Consider the following 18790-nt stretch of genomic DNA (forward strand, 5'->3'; position numbering starts at 1 on the left):
TTCTATTTGCCATATTTTTAACTGTGCTATTTCACAACAGTTCTGAACCTATATACATTTTACAGACACTGTATATTTTACAATGACTTTGGACTTTCCTGGAGTAGGCTACAATAGTGTTATCAAAAAATGCCATCTTAAAACGGGAACAGCAGTAAAGGTTTGGTCACGCAGGTTGAGGATGTGAATACAGTTGCCTCCTCAAGCCCCAAAGGTAATTTACTAGGTAGAAGTTGAGTGGGAGCACATTCTCTCTTGTACAATAAATAGCCTAATGACCTGGAGAAGAAAGGCAGAGCATGATAATATGCATACAGTGGCTAGTGAAAGTATTCACCCCCGTTGGCATTTTGCCTATTTTGTTGTCTTACAACCTGGAATTAAAATAGTTTTTTTGGGGGGGTTGTATCATTTAATTTACACAACATGCCTAACACTGTGAAACGAACAAGAAATAAGACCAAAAAAAATGAACTTGAGCATGCGTACTATTCACCCCCCCCCCCCCAAAGTCAATACTTTGTTGAGCCACCTTTTGCAGCAATTACAGCTGCAAGTCACTGAGGGTATGTCTCTATAAGCTTGGCACATCGAGCCACTGGGATTTTTGACCATTCTTCAAGGAAAAACTGCTCCAGCTCCTTCAAGTTGGATGGGTTACGCTGGTGTACAGCAAGCTTTAAGTCATACCACCGATTCTCAATTGGATTGAGGTCTGGGCTTTGACTAGGCCATTCCAAGACATTTAAATGTCTCCCCTTAAACCACTCGAGTGTCGCTTTAGCAGTATGCATAGGGTCATTGTCCTGCTGGAAAGTGAACCTCCGTCCCAGTCTAAAATCTCTGGAAGACTGAAACAGGTTTCCCTCAAGAATTTCCCTGTATTTAGCGCCATCCATCATTCCTTCAATTCTGACCAGTTTCCTTGTCCCTGCCGATGAAAAATGGGATGGTGATCTCTGGGTAAGGAGGTGTTGGGTTTGCACCAGACATAGCGTTTTCCTTGATGGCCAAAAAGCTACATTTTAGTCTCATCTGACCATAGTACCCCCATCCACATGTTTGGGGAGTCTCCCACATGCCTTTTGGCGAACACCAAATGTGTTTGTTTATTCTTTAAGCAATGGCTTTCTTCTAGCCACTCTTCAGTAAAGCCCAGCTCTGTGGAGTGCACGGCTTAAAGTGGTCCTATGGACAGATACTCCCATCTCTGCTGTGGAGCTTTGCAGCTCCTTCAGGGTTTTCTTTGATCACTTTGTTGCCTCTCTGATTAATGCCCTCCTTGTCTGCTCCATGTGTTTTGGTGGGCGGTCCTCTCTTGGCAGGTTTGTTGTGGTGCCATATTCTTAAAAATGTTTAATAATGGATTTTATGGTGCTCTGTGGGATGTTCAAAGTTTCTGATATTTTTTTCTAACCCAACCTTGATCTGTACTTCTCCACAACTTTGTCCCTGACCTGTTTGGAGAGCTCCTAGGTCTTCATAGTGCTGCTTGCTTGGGGGTACCCCTTGCTTAGTGGTGTTGCAGACTCTGGGGCCTTTCAGAACAGGTTCCGCTGGTGTACAGCGATCATGTGACACTTAGATTGCACACAGGTGGACTTTATTGAACTAATTATGTGACTTCTGAAGGTAATTGGTTGCACCAGATCTTATTTAGGGGCTTCATAGTAAAGGGGGTGAATACATATGCACTCACCACTTTAACTTTTTTTATAGTTATTTTTTTCATTTCACTTCACCAATTTGGACTACTTTGTGTATGTCCATTACATGAAATCCAAATAAAAATGTATTTAAATTACAGGTTGTAAGGCAACAAAATAGGAAACATGCCAAGGGGATGAATACATTTGCAAGGCTCTGTAGTATTGTAAGAAGCAGCAGGTGATGCTGCAGTGATTGTTTTACAGTTGATTATGTCAGTGACCCGCTGTCCAACTCTCTCTGATAAAGACACTCAATTTCAATTTCAATTCAAGGGGCTTTATTGGCATGGGAAACATATGTTTACATTGTCAAAGCAAGTGAAATAGATAATAAACAAAAGTTACAAAAACAATAGCAAATGTACAGTAAACATTACACTCCAAAAGAATAAAAACACTTCACATGTCATATTATGTCATATACAGTGTTGTAATGATGTGCAAATAGTTAAAGTACAAAAGGAAAATAAATAAACAAAAATCTAGGTTGTATTTATAATGGTGTTTGTTCTTCACTGGTTGCCCCTTTTCTTGTGGCAACAGGTCACAAATCTTGCTGCTGTGATTCCACACTGTGGAATTTCACCCAATAGATATGGGAGTTTATCAAAATTGGATTTGTTTTCAAATTATTTGTGGGTCTGTGTAATCTGAGGGAAATATGTGTCTCTAATACAGCCATACATTTGGCAGGAGCTGAGGAAGTGCATCTCAGTTTCCACCTCATTTTGTGGGCAGTGAGCACATCGCCTGTCTTCTCTTAAGAGCCAGGTCTGCTTTCAGCAGCCTTTCTCAATAGCAATGGCGATGGCTTTATTATGGAAGGTTTGGGAATCACTTCCTTTTAGGTGGTTGTAGAATTTAACTTCTCTTTTCTGGCTGGTATCGGCCTAATTCTGCTCTGCAAGCATTATTTGGTGTTTTACATTGTACACAGAAGATATTTCTATTGTCAAAGATTCACTTGCGGGTGAAGCACATTCCAGATGACGAATCTGATAACAGGGATTCTATTGTGACTTAACAAGACACAGGGTTATTTAAAAGCCCATCCCTCTATCCCTACATCCCCCTGTTCCTCCACCTTGCAATCCCATCATCAATTCATCCCTCCATCCACGTCCCTCCATTCCTACATCCCACCATCCCTCTGTCATCAGGCAGTGTCTGGTAATGAGTGTTTAATTAGATGGGCTGTTTCAATTATCAGCCAGCCAACAGTAGCACCAATTACACTACATATTATACAACCCATTGGGGAGGAGACTGTAGCAGTATACCTACAGGGTGAATATGACCTCATAGTGTAGCAGTATACCTACAGGGTGAATATGACCTCATAGTGTAGCAGTATACCTACAGGGTGAATATGACCTCATAGTGTAGCAGTATACCTACAGGGTGAATATGGCTTCATAATGTAGCAGTATACCTACAGGGTGAATATGGCTTCATAATGTAGCAGTATACCTACAGGGTGAATATGACCTCATAGTGTAGCAGTATACCTACAGGGTGAATATGACCTCATAGTGTAGCAGTATACCTACAGGGTGAATATGACCTCATAGTGTAGCAGTATACCTACAGGGTGAATATGTCCTCATAGTGTAGCAGTATACCTACAGGGTGAATATGTCCTCATAGTGTAGCAGTATACCTACAGGGTGAATATGGCTTCATAATGTAGCAGTATACCTACAGGGTGAATATGACCTCATAGTGTAGCAGTATACCTACAGGGTGAATATGACCTCATAGTGTAGCAGTATACCTACAGGGTGAATATGACCTCATAGTGTAGCAGTATACCTACAGGGTGAATATGACCTCATAGTGTAGCAGTATACCTACAGGGTGAATATGACCTCATAGTGTAGCAGTATACCTACAGGGTGAATATGGCTTCATAATGTAGCAGTATACCTACAGGGTGAGTATGTCCTCATAATGTAGCAGTATACCTACAGGGTGAGTATGTCCTCATAATGTAGCAGTATACCTACAGGGTGAATATGACCTCATAGTGTAGCAGTATACCTACAGGGTGAATATGGCTTCATAATGTAGCAGTATATCCTGCAGCATTAACAGAGCAGTACCTATAGAGATCAGTAGCTGGAGGGGCCTGCAGGCAAAACCATCACATTCCTCATATTCGGATGGATCTATAAAATAAAAATAAAGAAGAGGAGAAGGAGTGGGAAAAGGAGGAGGGGAAGAAGCAGTGGTGGAGAAAGAGGAGGAGGGAGAGGAGGGCTGTTGCTGCAGCCCCAGTACTAGTGCAGCAGAGGGAGAGCGTGTGTGTCTGTGTGTCTGTGTGTCTGTGTGTGAGAGAGAAAGAGAGAGAGAGAGAAACAGCAGACTGACTGGCTGTGTGAGACTAACAAATGGTTGCCATGCAGCAGGAGGGGGGAACGTGCTTTTGGAGGGAGAGGTAGAGAGACAGAATGATAATGAAGAGGAGGAGGAGGAGGCAGCGAACCTGATGCTGAGCCATCTGACCAGCAGATGGGGGTTAGTCTTGTGTATCTAATGAGAGGACTATGGATGGAGAGATATATTTACGGAGGGAGGGCTGTGTGTGTGTGTGTGTGCGTAGCGTGCTCTAGGAAACAGCAGTTCTCCAGTAGAAACAGAAACAGCAGCAACAGGTTGGAAAGAATGTCACGACAGTGAGCTGCCTGCCTTCCTGCTGCCTACCTCTTCTCTACCCAACCACATCACATCTTCTGTCAACAGCACATCATCTATCTCTCTCTCTCCTTTTCTCCCTCCCTCCCTCCCTCTCTCCTTTTCTCCCTCCCTCTCTCTCCTTTTCTCCCTCCCTCTCTCTCTCGCTCTCTCTCCTTTTCTCCCTCCCTCTCTCCTGCTCTCTTTCTCTCTCTCCTGCTCTCTCTCTCTCGCTCTCTCTCCTTTTCTCCCTCCCTCTCTCTCTCTCTCCTTTTCTCCCTCTCTCTCTCATTCTCTTACACTCTTTCTCCCACTATCTTCTCCCTCTCTCTCTCTCTGATCCATCTTTCTCATTTTCTCCTCTATCTCTCTCTCCCACTATTTTCACTCTCTCCTCTCTCTCTCTTGCCACCTGCTGCTCAGTCATACCCCAGGCAGAAAGAGGCTAGTGTTGGTATCGTATGAGAGCAGTCCTCATTCCTCACAGACCTCTGTCTTTTCTCCTTTCTGTTATCATGTGTTGTCAGTCTCCATCACCTCCTTTTGTGATGAGATTACACCATCTGTCCAGCTGCTACTCACAACAAGCAACAGGTACAGAGGCTTTCTCCTTATTATACTATGCATCACAATGCATGTGTGATGTCAGGTTTTTGTTTGATATCCTATCGCTTATATGGTTTATGCCATGATGCATTTTCATTTAGTTATGGCATCAATGGAGAATAAGTCGAATTGAATTGGACATAGGCTTTGAACCGCATGTTATTGTTGTGCGGACTGTGTGTTTTTAATGTTATGACTGAACGTTAGATTGTCGTGTCTCTGTCTGTCTTCCTCTGTCTCTCTGGTGTGTATGTCCATGTTAGCGGTCTGCCGACTTCAGTTATGTGTACGATGAACAGAGGAGCTGGAGCGTGTGGATGTTTTAACGTTGTGTTTGATTAGATATTTACAGAGGAGCTATTTATACATGACTATTTATTAATGTTTCATTTCATTCAGTTCAATCATATTGGGTGGTTTCATTGGGTGGTTTAGATACGTACAGTTGCCAAAGTAAATTATTTATATTAAATTGTATGTTATAGTAAATTCTAAACAGTACAGGAATTTAGTCTCCTTATGGGATCCTTTTATGACAAAACATGCAGATATACAGTGAACAATCTAAGGTAAACGACTCCAACACAGCACCAACCCCCTCTCTTCCTCTGCTCTCTCTCTGTCTTTCTCTCTCTCTCCACTCTCTGCCTCTCTCTCTCTCTCTCTCTCTCTCTCTCTCTCTCTCTCTCCACTCTCTGTCTCTCTCTCTGTCTCTCTCCAGGTAGCATGCAGGCTTCTCCCCGTCTGGGCGTGTGTTCACCATGTGAAGCTAGCTTCCTGCTATGAGCGTGTGTTCACCAGGGTCATATTCATTAGTGTACACTGTAGCAAAATGGAAAACAAAAACAAGCATTTCTCATTGGACAAGTCCAGGTAGTCCCCCCTGTTTCAGTCCGTTTTCTTCAGTTTGGTGCTAGTGAACACCACCCATGTGTAGCCTCCACTATAACCACTCCCCGACTGCTATGAGTGACAGTGAAATGCTTCTCAACTCCTTGATCCTGTCGGAGCAGAAGGCAGCATTTGCCTTCATAGGGATGTTGCTGCTGGTCCTGGGCCTGCTCATAGTCCGGTGTTTCAGGATCCTTCTGGACCCCTACAGTAGCATGCCCTCCTCCAACTGGTCTGACGGGATAGAGGGCCTGGAGAAAGGGACATTTGAATATGCACTGACCTAACACAGAAGGATACACACATCACATACATTGATTGCAGAGGCACGTATGCACGTACACAAGCATGCACACAGGAATGAGTATGCATTCATGCACACGCACGCAGAAAACACACACACACCACAGACACATTAGATCCCAGCCAGCCCCTGAAAACTGGAATGAATTAACTGAAGATGAAGCTGTTTCTGTGAGCTTTTACTGAAACTCTGTCCAGCTCATTGTCTTAGGTAGGCTTTGCTTTCGTCGTCCGAGGGACTACAGCGCCACGTAGGACTGACGCCACCTGTGGAAAGACAATGCGTTCCACATGGGTAACATGTGAGTTGGTATTGAGCCTGGTTAGAGAGAACAGAGAACCATGCCTGTGGCAAGATGGAGGTCTCAGGGAAAACCACACATCTAGTGATTCATTTGGAGAAAGGTGAGAACGGACTAATTCTGATCCTGATTCAGACAGGAGTAACATGGAGGAGAGGATCCCATCTTTCACATGGCTCTGCTCTACACAACACAGCAATGTACGGATGGAAACAGGGTAATACAAGAATACCATACCAGAGCTAATCAACCATCAAAGTGCTGTTTGCCTGTCATCCTAATGGATTGTTGTGTTGTTCATTTAGGTCCTATAGAACAACATTGTTATATTACAGTAAGACTGATATTGACTGACCAGTTTCAAACGGATGATGTTGATGATGGTGAAGATGAGGAGAAGAAGGATGATGATAATGATGATGATGTTTTTTTTATTTAACCTTTATTTAACTAGGCAGGTCAGTTAAGAACAAATCCTTTTTTAAAATGACGGCCTACTTGGGCCAAACCCGGATGACGCTGGGCCAATTATGCGCCGCGCTATGGGACTCCCAATCACGGCCGGATGTGATACAGCCTGGATGATGATGATGGGGATGATAACATTGATGATGATGATGGTGATGATAATAATGATGATGATAACATTGACGATGATAATGATGATGACTAGTGCATTACATGTGTGTAATGTTCTTTTGTAAACCTACTCATCTGGCAGAGAGATACTATGTCTGAACTGTGATTTATCTGGACATGGTGTACGGAACTGTTTCTAATCAATGCAACAATGGTCTTCAGAGTGAGTACTGTATGTATGTACTGTTGATAAGAGAAGAGAAGTGAAGAGAAGAGAAGAGAGGAGGCTGTCATCTCAGAGACAAAGGTTTTTAACGTTGGGAGAGTCTGTCACTGGCTGTCTCCTGAGGGAAAGGTTACTGGGATAATGATGGTGGAGGAGTGTTTATCCACACTGCACACGCCTCACCCTTCTTCACACCTCCTACCCTGCACAGTCTTATCCCCTCCTCACCCATCCTCCCCTGCACAAGACTACCTCTCTCACCCCTCCTCACGCTTCTTACCCCCTCCTTCCTCTCCTTTATCTACTCACACTTCCTCCTCCTCACCCATACTCACTCCTCCACACCATCCTCCTCACTCTTTCTCACTCCTCCTAACCCTAGGAATGGAGGAGAGAGCCCTCACCCAGACAGAAACAGAATGTTCATCTCAGAATGTTCATCTCAGTGCTGTGAATCTGCCTTACTGTGACCTATGGGTTTACGTGCCTTTGTTTAGAAATATTTGCCCGTGTGTGTGTGTGCACATGCTTGTGTGTGTATCTGTGTGTGCACGCACGTGTGTGTGTGATCATGCTTGTATGTGTGCGTGCGTATGTCATGATGACTGATGACGGTGTATCTACTCAACTGTTGCTCAGAGCCAGAGGAAGAGACAACTCATTGCTGTTGGAATAAATCATGTCAAATAAAAACTACTTTATTTAAACAAATGTATTATTAATGCTTCCTGTGTCTACAAAATATATGATAAAACAATTCACACATCTATTCAATCACTTATCGTCTTGAATACTAACATTGAAGTGATTGATGTATTACTGATTTATGGACTAAAACGGATACCACAATGGCCCTCAAAGAACTTCACTGGACTTTACTGGAAACCACATATCCTGAGGCTGCATTTATTGTAGCTCCCGGAATTATATCAACATATTGATTGTTGTACTCGCGCTGCTAAAACCCTCAACCGTTTCTATACTACTTTCCAGAAAGCATTGAAGGCCCTCCCCCGCCCTCCATCCGGCAAATCGGACCCAAATTCCATCTTGCTTTTCCCCTCCTATAGGCAGATACTCAAACAGGATACACCCGTAGTGAGGACTAGAGGTCGACCAATTATGATTTTTCAACGCCTATACCGATTATTGGAGGACCAAAAAAAGCCGATACCAATTAAATCGGACGGTTTCTTTTTTGTAATAATGACAATTACAACAATACTGAATGAACACTTATTTTAACTTACTATAATGCATCAATAAAAATCTATTTAGCCTCAAGTAAATAATGAAACATGTTCAATTTGGTTTAAATAATGCAAAAACAAAGTGTTGGAGAAGTAAAAGTGCAATATGTGCCATGTAAAAAAGCTAACATTTGAGTTCCTTGCTCAGAACATGAGAACATATGAAAGTTGGTGGTTCCTTTTAACATGAGACTTCAATATTCCAAGGTAAGAGGTTTTAGGTTGTAGTTAATATAGTATTTATAGGACTATTTCTCTCTATACCATTTGTATTTCATATACCTTTGACTACTGGATGTTCTTATAGGAACTATAGTATTGCCAGTGTAACTGTATAGCTTCCGTCCCTCTCCTCGCTCCTACCTGGGCTCGAACCAGGAACACATCGACAACAGCCACACTCGAAGCAGCGTTACCTATCGCTCCACAAAAGCCTTGCAGAGCAAGGGGAATAACTACTCCAAGTCTCAGAGCGAGTGACGTTTGAAACGCTATTAGCGCCCATCCCGCTAACTAGCCAGCCATTTCACATCTGTTACACCAGCCATTAGGCTGATAGGCTTGAAGTCATAAACAGCGCTGTGCTTGCGAAGAGCTGCTGGCAAAACGCACGACAGTGCTGTTTGAATGAATGCTTACGAGCCTGCTGCTGCCTACCATCGCTCAGTCAGACTGCTCTATCAAATCATAGACTTAATTATAACATAACACACAGAAATACGAGCCTTTGGTCATTAATATGGTCGAATCCAGAAACTATCATTTTGAAAACAAGTGAACTACGGAACCGTTCGGCATTTTATCTAACGGGTGTCATCCCTAAGTCTAAATATTCTTGTTACATTGCAGAACCATCAATGTTATGTCATAATTACGTAAAAATTCTGGCAAATTAGTTCGCAATGAGCCAGGCGGCCCAAACTGTTGCATATACCCTGACTCTGCGTGCAATGAACGCAAGATAAGTGACACAATTTCACCTGGTTAATATTGCCTGCTAACCTGGATTTCTTTTAGCTAAATATGCAGGTTTAAAAATATATACTTCTGTGTATTGATTTTAAGAAAGGCATTGGTGTTTATGGTTAGGTACAGTCGTCCAACGATTGTCCTTTTTTCGCAAATGCGCTTTTGTTAAATCATCCCCCAGCGTTGCATTGATTATATGCTAGATAAGGACACGCTAGATAAACTAGTAATATCATCAACCATGTGTAGTTATAACTAGTGATTGTTTTTTATTCGATAAGTTTAATGCTAGCTAGCAATTTACCTTGGCTTCTACTGCATTCGCGTAACAGGCAGGCTCCTCGTGGAGTGCAAAGAGAGGCAGGTGGTTAGAGCGTTGGACTAGTTAACTGTAAGGTTGCAAGATTGGATCCCCCGAGCTGACAAGGTGAAAAATCTGTCGTTCTGCCCCTGAACAAGGCCGTTATTAACCCACCGTTCCTAGGCCGTCATTGAAAATAAGAATGTGTTCTTAACTGACTTGCCTAGTTAAATAAAGGCATAAAAATAAATAAAAAGTAGGCAAAATTGGCGGCCAAAAATACCGATTTCCGATTGCTATGAAAACTTGAAATCGGCCCTAATTAATCAGCCATTCTGAGCTCTAGTGAGGACTATTCAACGCTGGTCTGACCAATCCGAATCCCCGCTTCAAGATTGTTTTGATCACGTGGACTGTGTTTTGATCACGTGGACTGGGATATGTTCAGAGTAGCTTCAGAAAATAACATTGACACATATACGGATACGGTGAATGAGTTTATGTATTACTGATATATTGCTCTCGCCAGTTCGTACAACACTATTGTTTCTAAGATGGCGTAGCAGTCAGACGTCTTTGTCTTGTCTCGTCCCATGTAGATATATATACAGTGCCTTGCGAAAGTATTCGGCCCCCTTGAACTTTGCGACCTTTTGCCACATTTCAGGCTTCAAACATAAAGATATAAAACTGTATTTTTTTGTGAAGAATCAACAACAAGTGGGACACAATCATGAAGTGGAACGACATTTATTGGATATTTCAAACTTTTTTAACAAATCAAAAACTGAAAAATTGGGCGTGCAAAATTATTCAGCCCCTTTACTTTCAGTGCAGCAAACTCTCTCCAGAAGTTCAGTGAGGACCTCTGAATGATCCAATGTTGACCTAAATGACTAATGATGATAAATACAATCCACCTGTGTGAATCGCCGTGTCCCCAGCCAGCCCAACCACTCACTGGACCCGTATGCCTCTCCCTAATATCAATATGCCTTGTCCATTACTGTCCTGGTTAGTGATTACTGTCTTATTTCACTGTAGAGCTTCTAGCCCTGCTCAATATGCCTTAACCAACCATGTTGTTCCACCTCCCACATATGCGATGACATCACCTGGTTTAAACGTCTCTAGAGACGATATCTCTCTCATCATTACTCAATGCCTAGGTTTACCTCCAATGTACTCTCTTCCTACCATACCTTTGTCTGTACATTATGCCTTCAATCTATGCTATCGTGCCCAGAAACCTGCTCCCTTTACTCTCTGTTCCGAATGTGCTAGACGGCCAGTTCTTATAGCCTTTAGCCGTACCCTTATCCTACTTCTCCTCTGTCCCTCTGGTGATGTAGAGGTTAATCCAGGACCTGCAGTGCTTAGCTCCACTCCTACTCCCCAGGTGCTCTCATTTGTTGACTTCTGTAACCATAAAAGCCTTGGTTTTATGCATGTTAACATTAGAAGCCTACTCCCTAAGTTAGCTTTATTCACTGCTTTAGCACATTCTGCCAACCCAGATGTTTTAGCCGTGTCTGAATCCTGGCTTGGGAAAACCACCAAAAACCCAGAAATTTCCATCCCTAACTATAACATTTTCCGCCAAGATAGAACTGCCAAAGGGGGTTGTGTTGCAATATACTGCAGAGAGAGTTCTATCTTATTATCCAGGTCTGTACTAAATCAATTCTAGCTTCTACTTTTAAAATTCCACCTTTCCAGAAACAAGTATCTCACCGTTACCGCTTGCTATAGACCACCCTCTGACCCCAGCTGTGCCCTGGACACCATATGTGAACTGATTGCCCCCATCTATCTTCTGAGCTCGTGCAGCTAGGTGACCTAAACTGGGACATGCTTAACACCCCGGCCTTCCTACAATCTAAGCTTGATGCCCTCAATCTCACAAATTAAAAATGAACCTACCAGGTACAACCCCAAATCCGTAAACACGGGCACCCTCATAGATATCATCCTAACTAACTTGCCCTTCAAATACACCTCTGCTGTTTTCAACCAAGATCTCAGCGATCACTGCCTCATTGCCTGCATCCGTAATGGGTCTGCGGTCAAACGACCACCCCTCATCACTGTCAAACGCTCCCTAAAACACTTCAGCGAACAGGCCTTTCTAATCGACCTGGCCGGGGTATCCTGGAATGACATTGACCTCATCCCGTCAGTAGAGGATGCCTAGTTATTCTTTAAAAGTGCCTTACTCACTATCTTAAATGTAAAAAAAAATAGAACTTAGAACAAAAAAATGTAGAACTAGGAATAGATATAGCCCTTGGTTCACTCCAGACCTGTCTGCCCTTGACCAGCACAAAAACATCCTGTGGCGTTCTGCATTAGCATCGAATAGCCCCCGTGATATGCAACTTTTAAGGGAGGTTAGGAACCAATAGACACGGGCATGCTTTTTAGGAAAGCTAAGAATAGCTTTTTTAAACAGAAATTTGCATCCTGTAGTACAAACTCAAAAAGGTTCTGGAACACTGTAAAGTCCATGGAGAATAAGAGCACCGCCTCCCAGCTGCCCACTGCACTGAGACTAGGAAACACTATCGCTATTGATAAATCCACAATAATTGAGAATTTCAATAAGCATTTTTCTACGGCCGGCCATGCTTTCCACCTGGCTACCCCTACACCGGTCAACAGCCCTGCGCTCCCCACAGCAACTCGCCCAAACTTCCCCTGCTTCTCCTTCACCCAAATCCAGATAGCTGATGTTCTGAAAGAGCTGCAAAATCTGGACCCCTACAAATCAGCCGGTCTAGACAATCTGGACCCTCTCTTTCTAAAATTATCTGGCGAAATTTTTGCAATCCCTATTACTAGCCTGTTCAACCTCTCTTTCGTATCATCTGAGATTCAAATAGATTGGAAAGCTGCCGCGGTGCTCCCCCTCTTCAAGGGGGGAGACACTCTAGACCCAAACTGCTACAGACCTATATCTATTCTACCCTGCCTTTCTAAGGTCTTTGAAAGCCAAGTTAACAAACAGATTACGGACCATTTCGAATCTCACCGTACCTTCTCCGCTATGCAATCTGGTTTCAGAGCTGGTCAGGGGTGCACCTCAGCCACGCTCTAGGTCCTAAAGGATATCATAACCGCCATCGATAAGAGACATTACTGTGCAGCCGTATTCCTCGAACTGGCTAAGGCTTTCGACTCTGTCAATCACAACATTCTTATTGGCAGACTCAACAGCCTTGGTTTCTCAAATGATTGCCTCGCTTGGTTCACCAACTACTTCTCCGATAGAGTTCAGTATGTCAAATTGGAGGGCCTGTTGTCCGGACCTCTGGCAGTCTATGGGGGTGCCACAGGATTCAAGTCTCGGACCGACTCTTCTCTGTATACATCAATGATGTCGCTCTCGCTGCTGGTGATTCTTTGATTCACCTCTACGCAGACGACACCATTCTGAAAACCTCTGGCCCTTCGTTGAACACTGTGTTAACTAACCTCCAGATGAGCTTCAATGCCATACAACTCTCCTTCCGTGACCTCCAACCGCTCTTAAATGCAAGTAAAACTAAATGCATGTTCTTCAACCGATCACTGCCCGCACCTGCCTGCTCATCCAGCACCACTACTCTCACTACTTCTGACTTAGAATATGTGGACAACTACAAATACCTAGGTGTCTGGTTAGACTAAACTCTCCTTCCAGACTCACATTAAACATCTCCAATCCAAAATTAAATCTATAAATCGGCTTCCTATTTCGCAACAAAGCATCCTTCACTCATCCTGCCAAACATACATTCGTAAAACTGTGACATTCAGCAATGTCATTTACAAAATAGCCTCCACACTCTACTCAACAAATTGGATGCAGTCTATCACAGTGCCATCTGTTTTGTCACCAAAGCCCCATATACTACCCACCACTGAGACCTGTATGATCTCGTTGGCTGGCCCTCGCTTCATACTCGTCGCCAAACCCACTGGCTCCAGGTCATCTACAAGTCTCTGCTAGGTAAAGCCCCGCCTCATCTCAGCTCACTGGTCACTATAGCAGCACCCACCCATAGCACGCGCTCCAGCAGGTATATCTCACTGGTCACCCCCAAAGCTAATTCATTTGGCCTCCTCTCCTTCATGTTCTCTGCTGCCAATGACTGGAACGAACTGCAAAAATCCCTGAAGCTGGAGACTCTTACCTCCCTCACTAACTTTAAGCACCAGCTGTCAGAGCAGCTCACAGATCACTGCACCTGTAAATAGCTCATCCCCATACTGTATTTATTTATTTATTTTGCTCCTTTGCACCTCAGTATCTCAACTTGCACATTCATCTTCTGCACATTCTACCATTCCAGTGTTTAATTGCTATATTGTAATTACTTCGCCACCATGGCCTATTTATTGCCTTACCTCTCTTATCCTACCTCATTCGCACATGCTGTATATAGATTTTTCTACTGTATTATTGATTGTATGTTTGTTTATTCCATGTGTAACTCTGTGTTGCTGTATGTGTCAAACTGCTTTGCTTTATCTTGACCAGGTCGCAGTTGCAAATGAGAACTTGTTCTCAACTAGCCTACCTGGTTAAATAAAAGGGGAAATGAATAAATAAATACAAATATCAGGAAGTGCATAGGAGATGTTGTACCCACAATGACTATTAAAACCTACCCCAACTAGAAACCATGGATAGATGGGAGCATTTGGGCAAAACCGAAAGCCCATGCATTTAACTAGGGCTAGAAGACTGGGAATATGGAAGAACACACAGTGTAGTTATTCCCTCTGCAAAGCAATCAAGCAGGCTAAACGTCGGTATAGGGACAAAGTTGAGTCCTAGTTCAACGGCTCCGAAACGAGACGCAAGTGGCAGGGTCTACAGACAATCATGGATTATAAAGGGAAAACCAGCCACGTCGCGGACACAGATGTCTTGCTTCCGTACAGGCTGAACACCTTCTTCGCTCGTTTTGAGGATAATACACTGCCACCGACGCGGCCCGCTATCAAGGACTGTGGACTCTCCTTCTCCATGGCCAACGTGAGTAAGGCATATAAGCATGTTAACCCTCGCAAGGCTACCGGCCCAGATGATATCCCTAGCTGTGTCCTCAGAGCATGCATAGAACAGCTGGCTGGTGTGTTCACAGATATGTTTAATCTCTCCCTATCCAGGCTGTTGTTCCCACATGCTTCAAGATAGCCAACATTGTCCCTGTACATAAGAAAGCAAAGGTAACTGAACTAAATGACCATCACCCCGTAGCACTCACCTCTGTCATCATGAAGTGCTTTGAGAGACTAGTCAAGGATCATATCACCTCCACTTTACCTGCCACACTCGACCCACTTCAATTTGCTTACCGTCCCAATAGATCCACAGAATGATGCAATCGCCACTACATTGCACACTGCCTTGTCCCATCTGGACAAGAGGAATACCTATGTAAGTGTTACGTTCCCCAGTTTCTGTGTTGTAGATTGTGTATTACCAGCAGCTGATTGGTCGACTCCACGGCTAATTGTAGCTGACCCCACCCCCTCGTCAGGACTCAGCGGTCTCCAATTTCCAATGCCTTCTGAAGCTATATAAAAGGCAGTGTTCTGTTCAGAAGAGAGATCATTGTTGGTAGGAGATTGCAGAGAGAGATTGAATGTGATATAGATCATTGCTGAGAGAGGAGGTTGATGGCTGAGGGGTATAGCATGTTGGTCGTTGGTATGTACTATGTTAGTTGTTGTTGGTAGCATCTTTGGTATGTTCTGTGTTTGTTGCTCTGTCAGAGCTTATTTAATGGCCTGAGTTAGTTTTTTCTCAGTTTCATTGTGAAGTGCATTGTTTAATATTCTGTTTCATTTGGAAAGGGGAAGGCACCCAGGGAGTGCTTAGGCAAGAGGCCCGTGGGCATACATATACCCGTAGTATATTCACTGTCTAGGCACACAAGGTAAGACCTGGGCGGACCACCCCCTGTATTTTGGTTAGGGCACCAGGTGGTGCTAAATTAAGTAAGTAGTGGGTAGGCAGGTAAGGTAGGAGAGGGGGGGGCTTTGAGATTTACTTTCTTTGCTTTGGTTCCATCCAGCCCCTTTTCCCCATATTACTGTATGAAGGAATACATTCAAGGTAAACTGTAAATTCTCTGCCTTTTGTCATCCTTACTCACTCCTACAGTCCATACCTCTTTCACTTCTTGAAGAGTTGAGTTGTAGCAGGGTGTTGCGTTCCCTCTTCATAGAGGCGTGCGTAACAGTAAGAATACTGTTCATTGACTATAGCTCAGCATTCAACACCATAGTTCCCTCCAAGCTCATCATCAAGCTCGAGGTCCTGGGTCTGAACCCCGCCCTGTGCAACTGGGTCCTGGACTTCCTGATGGGTTGCCCCCAGGTGGTGAAGGTAGGAAACAACACCTCTTCACTGATCCTCAACACTGGGGCCCCACAAGGGTGCGTGCTCAGCCCCCTCCTCTACTCCCTGTTCACCCATGACTGCGTGGCCAAGCACGCCTCCAACTCAATCATCAAGTTTGCAGATGAAACCACAGTAGTAGGCTTGCCAACAATGATGAGACTGCCTTCAGGGAGGAGGTGAGGGCTCTGTGAGTGTGGTGCCAGGAAAATAACCTCTCACTCAAAACTAAGGAGATGATTGTGGACTTCAGGAAACGGCAGAGGGTGCACCCCCCTATCCACATCGATGGGACCACAGTGGAGACGGTAGAAAGCTTCAAGTTCCTGTCACTGACAAACTGAAACAGACAGTGTGTTGAAGGCGCAATAGTGCCTCTTCAACCTCAGCTTAAAACCTAAAACCCTCACAAAATTTTACAGATGCACATTTGAGAGCATCCTGTCAGGCTGTATCACCATCTGGTACGGCAACTGCACCACCCACAACCGCAAAGCTCTCCAGAGGGTGGTGTGGTCTGCCTAAAGCATTACCGGTGGAAAACTTCCCGCCCTCCTGGACACTTACAGCACCCGGTGCCATAGGAAGGCCAAAAAGATAACCAAGGACATCAACCACCCGAGCCACTGCCTGTTCACCACGTTATCATCCAGAAGGCGAGGTCAGTACAGGTGCATCACAGCTGGGACCGAGAAACTGAAAAACAGCTTCTATCTCAAGGCCATCATACTGTTAAACAGCCATCACTAGCACATCAGGGGCGGCTGCCTATAGACATAGATTAGGAGGCACTGGCCACTTTTAGAAATGGATCACTAGCCACTGTAATAATGTTCCGTATCTGGCATTACTCATCTCATGTGTATAAACTGCACTCCACGCTATGTGCATATAGCTATTCATCTAGTGACAGCCATGTTTGGGGAAACTCCTCTAGTGTACCATACTGTCCTGTACAGCCTGTTGCCCAACCCTGTCCCTGCCCCGCCTGAACTCTGGACCTGGACTATCATCTACCATTATCAACCATTATTATTATTACCTGTGCTCTTCGGATCTCACCACCATGCCTAGGTCCATTTCCTGTTATACCATTATCAAGCTGAACATTTTACTTAAGAAGGGAAACATAGAAATACCGCACCTAGAACAGATCTACCGCTTCTTAAATGTGCTTTCAATGAGAATGAGAGATCTATAACGTTCTGTGGGAATTTGGTCAGGTAGCCCAAAAAGTGACATATTACAGCTTTAACTTGATTACCCTGTTGTAGGATTACTTTCATGCTATGCAGAACATTTTGTGTATTTGAGGCTTCTGAAGTTGGTAATCTGTACTCTGAAATTTCAGACTTGATTTTCTCCTACAACAAATGTATCTAAACCCCTACAAAAATGTTAATTAATTATAATCCAGATAATAATTCACATTTCCTGTTGCTGTAGAATTATTTTCCTGCTGTGACTAAAATGAAGGTCCTATATTGTAGCAATTGAATAGCAATATATAGCCTGTGTTTAGTCTCCGAGGTGTCATCAGTTATTAGACTTTCCCTAATCTGCTATTAGAAACACGTGCTGCTCCTGGGGTGTTTTTGTCTTCAGGCTAAAGCCAAGGTCAGCCAAGGTCAGATACACAGCGACTGTGTCCCACCCTATTCCCTATCTAGTGCACTACTTTTGACCACTTGTCAAAAGTAATGCACTATGTAGGGAATATGATTTGGGACGTAGGCAGATATTAGCCCTGCCAGTCATTCACAGCTACATAAATGACTGGTAGTTCTGGGTAATAAGGAAGTTTACGTGTGAAGCCTTTTAAACAACACCCTAGCAGCAGCAGCTCAGGGTCGTATTCAATATAACACACTGCAGAAAACATTTTGCAACAGAACTAAAACAAGCATTTCTTATTGGACACATGTAGGTAGTCCCTCCCTGTTTCAGTCTGTTTTGTCCGTTTGGTGCCTGATGAATACAATCCAGGAGTCATGTGGCTGTAGAAAGAGAGAAAGGCCCTGGAGCTGTTCCTGTTATTAAGTCTCATATTAACTTCCATATTAACACCTTTCATTTCCTGTCCACCTGTTCACCTCCTAGTGCTCTGCCACTCTGGGTTCAGCTTCAGGTTGAGGTTTATTTACCTGACATCATAGTACATTATGTGAAACATACTTAACATGTGATGTCATGCAATAGTTCAAAAGATGGGTACAAATAATAGTTATACTTTATTTAAAAGGTACCAACATATTGACTTCTTAACGCATTCAGAGTTCATACAGAATGCTTTTTAAAAATGATTTATACTTTTTTTAACCGTTATTTAACTAGGCAAGTCCGTTAAGAACAAATTCTTATTTACAATGATGGTCTACTCCGGACAAACCTGGGCGATGCTGGGCCAATTGTGCGGCACCCTATGGGATTCCCAATCACGGTTGGGTGTGATAGAGCCTGGATTCAAATCAAATCAAATCAAATCAAATTTATTTATATAGCCCTTCGTACATCAGCTGATATCTCAAAGTGCTGTACAGAAACCCAGCCTAAAACCCCAAACAGCAAGCAATGCAGGTGTAGAAGC

The sequence above is a fragment of the Oncorhynchus kisutch genome, unplaced genomic scaffold, assembly GCF_002021735.2.
Source record: "Oncorhynchus kisutch isolate 150728-3 unplaced genomic scaffold, Okis_V2 Okis03b-Okis08b_hom, whole genome shotgun sequence".
Lineage (NCBI taxonomy): Eukaryota > Metazoa > Chordata > Actinopteri > Salmoniformes > Salmonidae > Oncorhynchus > Oncorhynchus kisutch.